We start from the raw sequence: 16,474 nt of genomic DNA, 5'->3' as shown, positions 1-16,474 counted from the left end.
AAAGTGGTTACATCAAGAAGTATGCCAATTTGACAGGAAATCTAACAACACCTAAAAGACACAAAACGCCGGTGACTGTGCACAGAAATAATATGATCTACACTGATTTTAGTAATTCTGATCATAGTAATGGGAGTCTTCACTCTTTCGTAATTTTCGGCCCATCTCCTCTGTTTCTTTCCCTGCAGTTCACTCTCCTGCTAAGTTATTAATAATAGAAACCTCAGCGGATTTCCCGTCGCTTAGACTCATTAATCAGCAGTGAGGATGACGGATGTAATGGGAAAGCTTAACAGAGACAGTGAACAGGAGCTCAGCGATGCACCAGGAAATATCGAGGAGAGGCGAAGAACATGGAGCATTTGTGAGTACGGTAGCCACAGCTTCTTTTCTGAGGCTGTATGAGGTGCAGTTAGAGGTATGCAAAGCGGAAACAGTGTAACACAAGTGCGACAGAGAGCGTATGTGGAAAATTTATTAGAATAAGGAACACACGAATTTCGAAACAGACGCGGAAGAAAATATCGAAAGTGCATAATTCTATTAAGATGTAGGACTTAGGAATCACTGTGAAACACATTACTTACGAATTTCGCATCACTAATGGCATACAAAGGAACAATAACAATGATTGCACAGAACGACTTGTCATTTCAGCTAGTGCTGCAGTAACACAGAGCTGCAACATTTTGAAGGAAAGTTTGAAGAATAGGAAAAGAAACCATCCAAAGTATAAAGGTAGACGTTGGGCCAGTCCTAGTATGAATACGAGAAAGACACCACGGAAGGAAGCACCTAGAAGATGCTCTACGAGTTAAAGCGGTGAGTACATTTCAAGGTAAAATTAAAGCGACAAATTTCACAAGCCTTTGCCTTGACTGAAGACTGTCAGAAAATTACACTATTAGAATTACATATTACACTACTGGCCACTAAAATTGCTATACCACGAAGATGACGTGCTACAGACGCGAAATTTAACCGACAGGAAGAAGATGCTGTGATATGCAAATGATTAGCTTTCCAAAACATTCACACAAGGTTGGCGCCGGTGGCGACACCTACAACGTGCTGACACAAGGAAAGTTTCCATTCGATTTCTCACACACAAACAGCAGTTGACCGGCGTTGCCTGGTGAAACGTTGATGGGATGCCTCGTGTCAGGAGGAGTAATACGTACCATCACGTTTCCGACTTTGATAAAGGTCGGATTGGAGCCTATCGCGATTGCGGTTTATCGTATCGCGACATTGCTACTCGCGTTGGTCGAGATCCAATGACTGTTAGCAGAATATAGAATCGGTGAGTTTAGGAGGGTAATATGGAATGCCGTGCTGGATCCCAACGGCCTCGTATCACTAGCAGTCGAGATAACAGGCATCTTATCCGCATGGCTGTAACGGATCGTGCAGCCACGTCTCGATCCCTGAGTCAACAGATGGGGACGTTTGCAAGACAACAACCATCTGCACGAACAGTTTGACGACGTTTGCAGCAGCATGGACTATCAGCTCGGAGACCATGGCTGCGGTTACCCTTGACGCTGTATCATAGACAGGAGCGCCTGCGATGGTGTACTCAACGACGGACCTGGGTGCACGAATGGCGAAACGTCATTTTTTTGGATGAATCCAGGTTCTGTTTATAGCATCATGATGGTCGCATCTGTGTTTGGCGACATCGCGGTGAACGCACATTGGAAGCGTGTATTCGTCATCACCATACTGGCGTATCACCCGGCGTGATGGTATGGGGTGCCATTGATTACACGTCTCGGTCACGTCTTGTTCGCATTGACGGCACTTTGAACAGCCGGTGGCGACAACCTTGCGTGAATGGTCTGAAAAGCTAATCATTTGCATAGCACAGCATCTCCTTCCTGTCGGTTAAATTTCGCGTCTGTATCACGTCATCTTCGTGGTGTAGCAATTTTAATGACCAGTAGTGTATTATTATTATTATTATTGTTATTATTATTTGTACTACTAGTTTTAGGCATTTCCCATTCTCAAGTTCTCGTTTAATCAAAAATCAAGTGTCATGCACATCTCTGCAGAGTTTGGTCCTCAATAGTCCTCAACACTTTAATCCTGGTGCGTTGATATGTGATTACTCTGCCGCGCCTGGCGTTGGGCTATCTTACTTCACAGGGCTGTTTACAGGCGTATTCAGTGATGTTGCAACAGCTTTATAATCAATGATTTCCTGTTATAAGCTAACAGCTCGTAACCAGAAGATCTCACAAGTTGTCTTCTCAATCAGTTCTCCACTAAGAAGCTGAAGGTAATTTCGGATAAGGCATTTACAACAATTTCACGTGAGTCCCCGTCCATGGCACCCACCTTAATCACTTCAGTCTCTCTGTCATAGCTGGTGAGCTGAATCCTCAACCTAATAGTATAACATGACCAGGAAATTTACGCGAAATGTTCTCCAAGTTTCTCCTGAAATGTAGCACTATTACTCTTCCTGAAACTTCGGCTCTGTAAAAGCATCCGACGAATATGTTTGATCCAGCTTTAACTCTTATCATGACCCAATTCTTTTGGCATTCTGAATCTGTACTAATCTCCTTACATATTTCTTACAGGGATAATCACGTCTCAACCTGTTTTTGTTGTAAAGATTCTAAACACAGTTTAGAATTTCTTTGGTGTTAACATTTGGTCTCAATCAGTTTTCTGCCCCTAGTACTAGTAGGCAATGTTACCGTTTATAAGCGAGACGACTTCTGGGACATTTCCACCCACGTTCTTACAATTAACAAATATTACAAAAAGAATTTCTTTCGCCGAGCTGCCTTCACGAATGCTATACTCTGTAATTGATCGGGATAATATTCTTTTCTACATGAAATCAGATGGTATCTTATTGAGCGTGTGCGGGGGTTTCTCTACCCTACAAAAATTCGCATATGCACGCTACACGTACTCCGCTACCGTTCTAGTCACTTCCTGCGTGAAGTGCAAGCCCGACCTGTTAAGGATGTCCAATAATTCTGCACTGGATAGCGGAGATCGAGAAATCCACATCAAAGAGCGTCGGAGGATCGTCTGAGCATCTGGTTTAGCCTTCTACTTGGCGCCGAACTCGAGGACTCGGATCGGTCCTCTCAACGGTAGTGTAAAACTCTAGCTCCGCTTGAATCCCGCGCCACATGGCTAGCAGTCTTCACAAAAGCAGCCAGCCGCCTTTAGAAATCGATGATGTCCTCCTGACCTAGGTTGCAGGTGTCATTCGTGTCGACATGAGTCACATTTCCAGCCGACTCCACCTTTGCGTTTAGTCACAGTCGGCAGAGCTTCGTCCACATCCTGGACGTGACCTCCCAGCTAGCAAATAGAGTGGACACTGGCCTTCCTTCCTTTACTACCTGCCCACTATTTTCCTCAGCCTATTTTCCACAGCCTCCACAACCCACCTAATGATGGAGCTCCCAATGACAAGTAATCCCACCCTCTGCACTTGTTCGCACATTTCAGGAACATTGGCTCCAGCTCCAACAGGCAAGGAGTCCTGTGATGGCTAGGAGTTATTTTCAGCTGTGGGCAATACCTCAGATGCGCTTCTGAGGTGTAGGGTGACATCCAGCCGACCAGTACCTAATTTTGCCCTATGCGTAGGGATTCGCTAGTGAGCCACCGTTCGCCATCCACCACAAGGTAACTGATGACAGGCCAGAAAAAGCAAATAGGAATGCGCTGGGACATGAAGGGGTTCCAGATAACGCTAGAATCACCAGAGCTGTGTTATGAAGCATAAACACTTATGCATGCTGTATCAACTGTAATCTTTTCCGCCGCACGATACATAGTTCTGTAAGTAGTGATAATTATTGAATACATTGTTATAATTATTCACGTATTTTACTCTTAAAAATGATGTACAACAAATGTATGTTTTGTTTGTTTGATCTGTTTCATGTTCATCGTGGGGTCTGGGGGAGGCGACGCGACGTATCTTCGTGTCGTGTGGCAGACATCGTCGCCAGATGCCAGTGTTCCCTAGTCGACAGCCGTCAGTCACAGAAAACAGCCAGATGCAACAAACCAGCCCCTACTGAGAGAATTAAAACAGTTAAAGAAATACTTAAGAAAATGAAATCTAGCCACGATTACCTTTGCACTCATACTGATTCACTTATAGTCTCATGGAATTGCATAGCTTGTACATAGCTCTGCGTAATAAATGTGTCTGATCTTTTGAAGAATATATAATGGTGTTGGTATTATGATTTCTTCTGAAATTACATGAATGAAGATATCGAAAAAAATGCATACTAGGAAGACCAACAAGTTGCTAATATTGATTTAGTATTAAAAACTAAATTACTAAGCTAAAATGAAAGTTTTTTGTTGTCTATGGGTGCAAAATCTTACGACTGCTGGAAATTAATACTGTACATTTCTATATTTGTCGCAAGCTTGGAGAACGACATTGTCTGTAATTGAAATATTCTGTAATTATCCATACACAAAACGACCATAGTGAGCGCTGTATTAAAAAAAGAATTTGCATTTACTTGAAGATAGCTAATTAAAGACTCAGTGTTTATCGTGAACTACGACGTCGCAAGTCTTAGTTATCTCTACACCGACATAATGACAGACCAATATTAAACGATACAAATTTCTTGGCTGTTGATAACATAATGACTACTGAGCTCTCGACGACTCATCAATAAACAGAATCTGTAGCCGTAACATGAATTATACTTTGAACAGCTGTAGCGATACCATCCTGGCGTGCAATTAATTGATAAAGGGAAGTCGAAGCACGCAACTACGAGTCCAGTGTAGCTTACGAACACGTTGCAGGTGCCAAAACAGTCGTCTCTGCAGCCCCAGCCTGAAGCCTGTCTACTCTGGCCGGCTGTTTACAGACTGCGGACAAGTCCCTCTGCATCCACAATGAATAAGCGCAGTCCATATTCATCTTTAATCATAGTTCATCTGCACTACAAGGAATACAACACGAATCCAGGCAGTCAGTGAAAGCAACGCAAGTACTGGTTTTTACTGTGCTGCAAAGTCAGCACACACAAAAGTTTGGGGAAAAACTTAGAATAAGTTAGTATACACTAGTCAACACAGCAAAATACGTAGTTAGAATTTACTTCTTCCGAGAAGCACGTAATGACAAAAACTGAACTAAATTCTGTCTATGAACAGAAACTGCTGCAGCCTCTGGTGCTGCTACAGTACCCAGAACGGTCTAACTTGTCCAACTGCGATGAGACCTAGACAACTCTACTCATGCATCCCTGTGCTCCTTGCCACACTCGGCTCAACCTTGAGAGCCTCTTGTCAGCTACTGCTAATGTAACTGAAGTCACCTGCTTCCGAACTAAACTATCTAGCTAAAATGCTCTGTTTTGTAATATACGTATGTACTTGCCTTTTTTATTGTATTTTGCTGTAATTGTTATAACTGCCTTTGATTTATAATCTGATTTTTTGACAAGAACTTAAAAAAATATGAAACGTTATTTTTACACATAACAAGTGAACAGGGGACAGCCGTTGTCCGAATTTCCGTGTAAGAGGCAGCTACAAGTAACAAAAAATTTTTACAATAAAATTCAACAAGTGTTCTTGCTTCGGTCCAGAGAGCTGACACTACCTGATCCGCAACGTGAAAAGGGACGTCTAGTTCTCTGATGTGGGATCCAAATGCTTGACATCAGTTGTCGCGAATACCGAGTTCACGTTGTAATCGAGAGCTTTTCAAGTCTCGGTTCTAGGACTGCTATTGGGAGGAACAAGACAAGACTTCGACACAACGAGAGCTGCAACACCATTGTGATATTGTATAATGTCAATGGTCTCTGGATCGTTACCTGCACTGAATTCTCAGACGCTCATTTCTGCTAGTGTAACTTCTTTGTTAGTGCAAGGAAAAAATAGGGAAAAGGTTGATAACCTGTGAAATATTCAGTTCTCTATATACATGAATATAAGTTGTATTCGACTGCAGGAGGATAGGAAATCCTAGGATTACATAGGAAAATTACGTACAAATTTATTGCTGAAAATTGATGCAAAATTTACGGTAATGGTAGAAGCTGAACAAATGAATTAAAATTTGTGCCACAGCCGGGACTTGTGTCTCCTGCTTACTAGGCAGATATGACAACCATTAGAGATGTCCCAAGGCAAATTTAATTATATAAGATCTATAATGCAAAATTGTTTAGTGGCATACCTCGCACAGACCAACCAATGTCGATGGAATGAGCTGCTTGAAGCAGAATGAAGCGGCATGCCACATTAAAATGACAATGGGTTCCCTCATTGATCATTTTCTGAAACACAGTGTGTCCATAATGTCCCACTATTATTAAAAAAACCATAGTTTGGGAACTATTAGAGACAGAGCATCATTGTTTTCTGTAAAACATTTAGCAGCTTTCTGTTTCACTGATTCATGCATGACCGGTAGCAGAGCTATTGACTGGTATCATGGACATGCGATCTTTAACGTAACCTCACAAAAAATTCTAATGACGTGACATCGGAAGAGCGATGGGTCCGTCGCGAGCCACCCACATCTCATGAAATGTGTCATTGAGCACATCTTGCACATTCAGTCTTTAATATGGGGTGCATCGTCATGCTGGAAGATGGTGGACAGATGCAGCTCTTTGATCTGTGGCAGAAGGTACTGTTCGAGAATGTCGAGATAAAAATGAAAAGTGGTAAGCCATTTGGAACGTCCTTTTTCATTTAATATGAGAGTTATACTCTATTAATAAGATATGAGGTGATGGACTACTACAATAATGAATCTTCATGGCAGAACAAACCTGGGTGCCGCACCGTGACTCGAACTCGCGACTTCTGCCTTTCGCTGGCAAGTGCTCTACAAACTGAGCTAACCAAGCACGACCCGTGCCCTCTCCTCACAGCCTTACTTCGAGCAGTCGGGCAAAGGTCCCGACTGTTGTGACAGGGCGTGAGTCGTGCTTAGATAGCTCAGCTGGTAGAGCAATTGCCCGCGAAAGGAAGAATCCCGAGTTCGAGTCTCGGTCCGGCACACAGTTTTGATCTGCCAGGAAGTCTCATATCAGCTCACACTCCTCTACAGAGTGAAAATTTCTTTCTGATTACAATAATGGCTTACAAATGCAGACTGGAGTGCACTGACTGTACATACTCACTTCTAACTAACTATATATCTTAACTGAATTTAACAGGGTGCGAGTCTTTCTTTGCTTTCTGAGAGTTTGTGGGAACAGGGATTTGGGACAGGCAAGACAGTGTCCAACATCACGCAAAAGTGGGTCTGAGCAGCCTGCAGGGACTCTTGACACTTTTACACGCAGATGGCCTAAGGTATTGTCTCCATGAAAGTTGCATCGCCGAGTGAGCGCCGGGAGACCAATGTTATTGTTTGTTTACGACTAGTCTCTAGTCTGGCAGCTGAACAGTGCCAAGGGGAAAAACTTTTATCAGTGGAATACTGGGGCTCTGACATTTTCTCAAGAGTGCTCTCAGCAGATAACAGTCTAGCATTTTTACAAAGAAACACAGTATCCTACTTAATAAGAGACTATCTCCAAGCACAGTTTGTACTTTCTCAGGGCATCTGATGCGAGTTTAAGTGCTGAGTATGGAAACGGGCAGTTGGTAAAAATGCTTATGACACCAAGAAGACGGATCGTAGGGGAATATTTTTGGAATGGAGGGATGGATCGAAAAGTCATTGGCTTTTTAACATTACGCGGTTTTATTATTGAGAGTCCTTCGGAAGAAGCAGTCACGCTACTGGCGGATTGAGTGTTCTTATACTGCGACTGGTGATCATTTCTTGTTTGATGGGAAAAAAGGAGCAGGCTTTACAATTCAGCTAGAAATGGAGGAGTTCGTTCGGGGATGAGGCCGAGCGGAGATCTGAAAGTTCTTTCAGGGACGGAGGTGAGTGCGGATCGGTGAATTCATCCAGAGATGGAGATGAGGCTGGATCGACGAGTTCGTATGAGTTCATATGAGTGGAGGCACCATCCTTGCCTGTACTTCAGAGAGACAATCGCGACGGCATTGTTCTGTGCTCCCCATGCCGAGAATTTACGATCGTCATTATTAGTAGCACCGGCACAACAGGACAACCCTTGACCAAAACTTACTCAGATCATTGCAGTATTTGTCTCTAGTTGAGCATTACTTTGGCAGATACACACATTTCTCTGTCCAATGATCAGACCAACAGTTACTGCGTTTGTTTAATTAGAAGTACATGGGTCATTTTTAGAACCTCAGTTGCATCTAAAGGGCACGTTGTCAAGACTTTCAAATAACTCAGAGACCCAGCAAGTTTACTTTGTGTAATCCTTGCAGTCCAGGTTTTGTGATATTAACTGAGGATGTCTGATAGTCACATGCATGTCATGATTATGTTTTAAGACAGTAAATTTACGTGTTCATTTAAAACTTGTTTCTGTTAACATCGACAGGTAACCTCACTTTTAATATTAAGCAGTTCTCCAGTTTATGATCCATAGCGAGAGCCCTTAATTAATTTTCTGTGCCGTGATAAACATTTGGAAAACATGTGGCGTCTTTCAGACATTTCCAATTTTTTTGGTTTCCGTCGTATACAACTTCATAAACAATGATAAGGACATGTGAGCTACAGTGTGGCAACTTCATCGTAGACAAGCTGGATGGGAGCAGAAATGATTAGCGAACAAGAACAGGAGATTTCCTTAACTTGCGTTTCTCCAAGCGTACGAAGACTCATTACAAATAATACAGCAAGACACAGAGTTCAGTTCTCAGTGTCAACAAGGGAAAGGCTCCCCACACTAGGGGACTTCGGCGCAGCATCACGTAATGAAGAGGCTCCATGTGTGAGTGGCTGAGTGGATGACGCCGGCGTCCTGTATCGTGGCAGCAGAAGAGGGATACGGTACAGAGCGACAGGAGGTGTGGCTCAGCGGGTATGGGCCATTGGGTCCGTTGGATCCCACACGGCTGCCATTGACTTCAGTTCGGAACCGCGCGACTGCTACGGTCGCAGGTTAGAACTCTGCCTCGGGCATGGATGTGTGTGATGTCCTTAGGTTAGTTAGGTTTACGTAGTTCTAAGTTCTAGGGGACTGATGACCTCAGATGTTAAGTCCCATAGCGCTCAGAGCCATTTGAACCTTTATTGATTAGCAGCTATTTCTTAACCGACGTCGATGGCATCTTTCAGCAGGGTAATTGCCGGCTCACAAGCCAAAATTCATCCTCCTGTTGTTTGGAGAACATGATGCTTACGTTGATGTCGTGGTCACCATGTTCACTTGGCCTCAATCCGCTGGAAACTATTTGGAACGCTATCGGACACTATCTCGGCGCCCACACTCCACCGGCCCTAAATTAACTTGAACTGCGCGGCTTTTACGCAGACATATAGCTCCAGAGAAGTACCACTAACTTGGCAGATCAATGCCACTCTGAATAGCTGCTGTTTTATATTCCAAAGGTGGACCGACACTCCATTAAGCAGGTCGTCATAACGTTTTGGATCATCAGTGTATCTCCGATGGCAAACATAGACAATTCAGCGGAAGGTGTTAGTACAACCAACTTTTGCAAACGACGTGCCGTAGGTATTCTCTGTCTAATAGCGTGTATACAGCGCTACGATAACAAATGCATAAAGGTAAATTAATGGACATACTGAAAGTAGACTGAAGAACGGCACCAGGAGGCATTTAAAAAATTGCTTTCCTATTTTCTGTAATACATATTCATCGTGCTCTTTAATCGTCACATAAATCTTTATCAATCTGAGCGCGAAGTGTACAGCTTCAAATGCGTCTAGCTCTATTTTATTATGAAGAAGAAGCTGTCTTTACCTACACGCATACGCTTATTGGTTTGGCCACCTCGTATGAACCTGCACCTTGGTTCTTCCAGTCCTTTCACAGCATGTTATTAAGTTTTGACTGTTATGCTGTTGTCACCTTTTGTCTCCAATTTTGTTTCACATTTACCTCAGTTTCGTTCGTTCTTAATTATGCATTGTTACTTGAAATTTATCAAACAGCTATCACAGGTCGTCTTCAGTTTCAGCCACAACTTTCTTCTTCGAACGTTAGTTTTGTTGACTGCTCTCCTTAACCTTTCAGTACCACTCTGTACTTATTTAACACCTTTAGTTTCCTCTTTGACGTACATATTAAACAACAGAGTTGAGAACATGCTTCTTTTTATCAAGAGCTTGTTGTCCTTAATTGTCTGCCGCTAGTGTTCCAAGCAGAATACTGAATGTGTCTTCACTTATTCGTTTGTCGCTCCTATTAACCTCCTCATCCGCATAATCTTAAACTTTTTTTCACTTTACATTGTCGATGGCTTTCTCTACATCTCAACAACGTGAGCTCACATTCCCTTCTTTAAATTTTTTCTTTCTTTGTTAATAGCGAGATCAAAGTTTGTTCCTAGCTATCTGCTTCCATCAGCCAGGTTACACGCTGATTTCAAGCCGTTTCCAACAACCTCTATCTTTTGCCACCTGAGTGAGCTATGTAATCGTCTTTAAAGACCTATGCGTCGTTGGGGCGTTTACTTTCCTTCTTTCTCATTCGACAGTTCATTGCAGCGTTCCTCTTCACGTACCTTTCCAACAAAATCGAAGCTCAGAGATCGACGGATCTACAGAGAAGTTTCACCATGGATAGCGTTCGGTGTATATGTATGGCCAGCCTCTTTCACCAATACGTTTTTGAACAGCCACGTGTGGTAACATCCCCGATTTTTAGACATTGAGTAAAACAATCTGAAGTCATACTGAATGGATTAAAAAAATCAGAAGTCATACTGAACGAAAAACTTGGCGCGATTTTGGCCATTGGCTGAAGGAAATGCAGGGTACTATGACAAATTTTCATCCAGTTTCTTTAGCGCTTCCTTGTACATAACAACATACAGGGTGACAATCATTTAACTATATGAAAAAAACCTAAATTTATTACAAACTATGGCGTGCACACAATTTATGCAATGTGTAAACGTCACTACAGATATTCGGATTTAGGTTATGACATGTTCGCCGGCCGGTGTGGCCGAGCAGTTCTAGGAGCTTCAGTCTGGAACCGCGAGACCGCTACGGTCGCAGGTTCGAATCCTGCCCCGGGCATGGATTTGTGTGATGTCCTTAGGTTAGTTAGGTTTAAGTAGTTCTAAGTTCTAGGGGACTGATGACGTCAGATGTTAAGTCCCATAGTGCTCAGAGCCATTTGAACCATTTGTTATCACATGTTCGATATGCCTGCCTTCATTGGCGATGATGTGGTGCGGACGAATAGCGAAATTTTGCATGACCCTGTGAAGTGTCGGAACATCGATGCTGCAATGACCTCCTGTATAGCTGTTTTAGCTCAGCAAAGGTTTTGGGGTTATTACTGTATACTTTCTCTTTTCCAAGTTTTATAAAGACTCTACCAGTCATTTTGGTAACACACTGGGATGGTTCCTTCTGCAGCGCTCTGACTAGTTCGTTCCAGTACGACTTTGCACTGAGTATTTAACGACTAGGTGTTGAATGGGGTCGGACTCTTAACCCATCAACCTGCTCTGGGACCCTATGAGACTGTGGTTCATTAACTGGTCTTTTTTATTCTCTATTCTAATTTAAGTAATCAGCTTAGACGTGTGACATGCTTGCCTGGTTAATCTTCTAAAAGTTATACTTTAATCGCTTATCTTGACTTACCGTCATCGCTGCGTTATTAGTGTCCAGCGACTATTAATTTATGATGTATACGTAGTTAAAAACAGGCCCCATAATCATCGTCCCTTCTGCTCACCTTCGCTGCGCTCCCATTCCACGGCCGTACGACGTACGAAATGAAATTATAATATCAACATAAACAATATCTCGGCCAAATGAGATCGCAAATTGAATTTTACGGAGCTCCCCCCTCCCCTTTCCCCATCACCTAGAAGGGAAATTGAAAGTCTGCTGGCAGAAAATAAAACCGGAGGGATGGGCTAGTGGAGAAAGGGTGGGGAGTGAGGCGGGGGGAGAACCAGGGTGGAAAAAAAATAAATAAAAAGCTGCAGCAGGGCTCAGAGGGTGGTCACGCAGACGCCAGATGGGGCGTCGGGACGGCGAGCGCGGCTCTGGGTGGGGGCGGGTTCGCGAGATTCGCACTCGCATTTAAAAATGATTTCCTCCCATCATTTGTTTCCTGTGCGCCGATTAAGGAGCAGCTCAACCCTGTCCCTGTGCCCCAGCCAAACGAGTCGCGACGTCCACCCCCGCCGCCGCCCGGCCGCCCCCGCCTGCAGAGTGCAGGAGTGTAGTTTTTATCCAGTTACGTGTGTAATTCCCCGGCACATCCGCCAATTTCCACCTCCTTTCCAGGCAGCGGCGCGCCTGCAGCTACAAATTGAGTTTGTGGACTTGTTTGGGAACTGGAAGTTAACCGGCGCGCTCGCGCGCGCTATGGCGGCGACGAGGCGGAGGGCCCAACATTTGGCGTTGGTGAAGGCGGCCTGGTTGAGCGGTGAGGGGCGAGGGGTGAGGCGGGCAGGCGGTGGTCCGGTGCGGGGCTAAAGTTCACAACAGGCGCGGCGATTAGCGGGCTCCTCCTGGTCAGCTGGCGGCCACTTTGTCGCCGTGGAGGGCGCCACTGTGCCAAAGTTTGCCTTCTATTGATGAAGGGGACGAAATTACAGTACCCAGTCTGCGCCGGTTAAAAATCACGGTAGGCTTGCGTCTGCAAAATTAGAAACTTCTAAGAGCATACAGGCACAGTAATACACTAAGGTGACAAAAGGTACGAAATACCTCCTAATATCGTGTCGGACCTACTTTTGCCAGGCATAGCGCAGCAACTCGATGTGGCATGGACTAAACTTGGAAGTTCCCTGCAGAAATACTGAGCCAGGATGCCTCTGCAGTCATCCGCAATTGTGAGAGTGTCGCTGGAGCAGGATTTTGTGCATGATATGACTTCCCGATTATGCCCCATAAATTAACGCCGGAGGATCTGGGTGGCCAATTCATTCGCACTAACTGTCCAGAATGTTCTTCACACAAATCGGAAATACCTGTGGCCCGGTGACATGGCGTATTCTCATCCATAAAACTGCCATCGTTGTTTGGGAACATGAAGTCCATCAATGGCTCAAAATGGTCTCCAGGCAGTCGAACATAACCATTTCCAATCGATGACAGGTTCGATTTGACTTGTGCGTCCAGTTCATTCCATGCAAAGACAGTCCACACCATTATGGAACCAACACCAGCTTGCACAATATCTTCCTGACAACTTGGAACCCTGGCTTCGAGGGTTTTGTGCCACTTTCAAAACCTGCGTCAGCAACTGAAATCGGGGCTCATTGACCAAGCCACGGGTTTGGATTAGATTAGATTCAGTTTTCGTTCCACAGACCCAAAAAAGGAGACGATTTTCGCGGGTGTGGAATATGTCAGAAAGCATAACATAAAACCACAAAACATTTGAATATAATACTTACTACCCTGATAATTTGTCAGGAGATTGTCGAAATAGGTGAATACAATGCGATAAACTGGAACAGCTAATATTTACAGAATTAATACGCTGTCAGAGTGAAACATTGTTATGCACTATTAATAAATTTACCATACACAGAATACCTAATCTTGTCTTTTGTGTCCAAGTGCTGTCAAAACTGAAATCTAACAGATATTTTTACTTAAGCTGGCTGAACAGTCTGTTAAGATATTCGTCTATGGAGTAGGAGGAGTTGCCTATCAAAAAGTCATTAAAACTCTGTTTAAACCGTGCTTTATCTGAAACAAAGTTTTAAATGGTTGCTGGCAATTTATTGAAAATGTGTATTCCTGCATATTGGAGCCCTTTTGGACCAAGGTGATTGTAGTCTTTATGTAGATTGTCATTATTCCTAGTATTGATACTATGTATTGAGCTATTGCTTGGAAATGGAGATGTATTACTTGCAACAAATTGCATTGAGGAATAAATATACTGAGAAGCAATGGTTAGAATACAAAGTTCCTTGAACAGGTTTCTACATGATGTCCTTGAATTTACACCTCAAATGATTCTTATCACACGCTTTTGCACCTTAAAAACTTTTGCTCGGTTTGATGAGTTGACCCAGAATATGATCCCATATGACGTATTATAATGAAATGACCTTGTGGATGACATCGGAAGTTCACTGAGGCTTTTTGCAGATGATGCTGTGGTGTATCGAGAGGTTGTAACAATGTAAAATTGTACTGAAATGCAGGAGGATCTGTAGCGAATTGATGCATGGTGCAGGGAATGGCAATTCAATCTCAATGTAGACAAGTGTAAAGTGCTGCGAATACATAGAAAGAAATATCCCTTATCATTTAGCTACAGAATAACAGGTCAGCAACTGGAAGCAGTTAATTCCATAAATTATATGGGAGTACGCATTAGGAGTGATTTAAAATGGAATGATCATATAAAGTTGATCGTCGGTAAAGCAGATGCCAGACTGAGATTCATTGGAAGAATCCTAAGGAAATTCAATCCGAAAACAAAGGAAGTAGGTTACAGTACGCTTGTTCGCCCACTGCTTGAATACTGCTCAGCAGTGTGGGATCCGTACCAGATAGGGTTGATAGAAGAGATAGAGAAGATCCAGCGGAGGGCAGCGCGCTTCGTTACAGGATCATTTAGTAATCGCGAAAGCGTTACGGAGATGATAGATAAACTCCAGTGGAAGACTCTGCAGGAGAGACGCTCAGTAGCTCGGTACGGGCTTTTGTTGAAGTTTCGAGAACATACCTTCACCGAGGAGTCAAGCAGTATATTGCTCCCTCGTACGTATATCTCGCGAAGAGACCATGAGGATAAAATCAGAGAGATTAGAGCCCACACAGAAGCATACCGACAATCCTTCTTTCCACGAACAATACGAGGCTGGAATAGAAGGGAGAACCGATAGAGGTACTCAAGGTACCCTCCGCCACACACCGTCAGGTGGCTTGCGGAGTATGGATGTAGATGTAGATGTAGAAAGTATGCAAGTTTTTTTATATTTATATCTCGTACATCTGACATCATTCTCACTACAAATATACACCTGTTGAGGCAATTCTGTGGTATGCCCTTCCCAACTGAATTTATTATCGAGTTGTAATCCCAGAAATTTAACACTGTCGAGTTCTTCAATCTGCATGTCTTCATATGGTATACAAACGCTGGAAGGAAATCTCTTACAGGTTCTGAACTGAGTATAGTTGGTCTCCTCAAAGTTTAATGAGAGTGAATTAGCTTTAAAACACTTATTAATGTCAGTGAAATATTGATTTGCAGGCCGGCCAGTGTGGCCGAGCGGTTCTAGGCGCTTCAGTGTGGAAGCGCACGACCGCTACGGTCGCAGGTTCGAATACTGCCTCGGGCATGGATGTGTGTGATGTCCTTAGGTTAGTTAGGTTTACGTAGTTCTAAGTTCTAGGGGACTGATGACCTCAGATGTTAAGTCCCATAGCGCTCAGAGCCATTTGAACCTTTATTGATTAGCAGCTATTTCTAAATCAGTACTTGACTTGCTACTTATTGCAATGTTTATATAATCTGCAAACAAAACAGACTTAGCATCTGGCAATGAAACAGATGAGAGGTCATTAATGTACACAAGAAAAATCAATGGACCCAAGATGGAACCGAGGAACACCACATGTAATTAATTCCCAGACAGATGAAGACTGCTTACTGCACAGGTAATTTAAAAAATGGTTCAAATGGTTCTGAGCACTATGGGACTTAACATCTGTGGTCATCAGTCCCCTAGAACTTAGAACTACTTAAACCTAACTAACCTAAGGACACCACACACATCCATGCCCGAGGCAGGATTCGAACCTGCGACCGTAGCAGTCGCGCGGTTCCGGACTGCGCGCCTGGAACCGCTAGACCACCGCGGCCGGCCGCACAGGTAATTCTCCACGACACCCTTTGTTTCCTGTTACATAAAACTCGAACTATTTCGCAGCATTTCCGGTGACACCACAATATTCTAATTTACTTAGGAGGGATCACGAGCCCATGAAACGCCGATGAGAGGCGCTGCAGGCGACGTCGTGGTGCTAGCAAAGGCACTCGCGTCGGTCGTCTGTCGCCGTAGCCCAGTAACGTCAAATTTCGCCGCCCTCTAATAACGGATACGTTCGTCGTACGTTCAGCAGCGATTTCTGCGGTTATTTCAAGCAGTGTTGCTTTTCTGTTGGCGCTGATAACTCTACGCAAACGCCACTGCTCTCGTTCGTATTACTGCGTTTCCCGTCTTGAAAGGTAATCCCTAAAATTTGAAATTATCGGCACGCTGTCGATTCCGTAACGATTTCCGAAATGGAAAGTCCCGTGCTTCTAACTCCGAGTACCGATGCGCGTTCAAAGTCTATTAATTCGCTTTATACGGTCATAATCACCTTTTCACATGAATCATCTGAGTACAAATGACAGCTCCGCCAATGTACTGACCTTTCATACAT

Source organism: Schistocerca nitens, chromosome 6 (genome assembly GCF_023898315.1).
Source record: "Schistocerca nitens isolate TAMUIC-IGC-003100 chromosome 6, iqSchNite1.1, whole genome shotgun sequence".
NCBI lineage: Eukaryota > Metazoa > Arthropoda > Insecta > Orthoptera > Acrididae > Schistocerca > Schistocerca nitens.
This window is presented reverse-complemented; position numbering follows the sequence as displayed.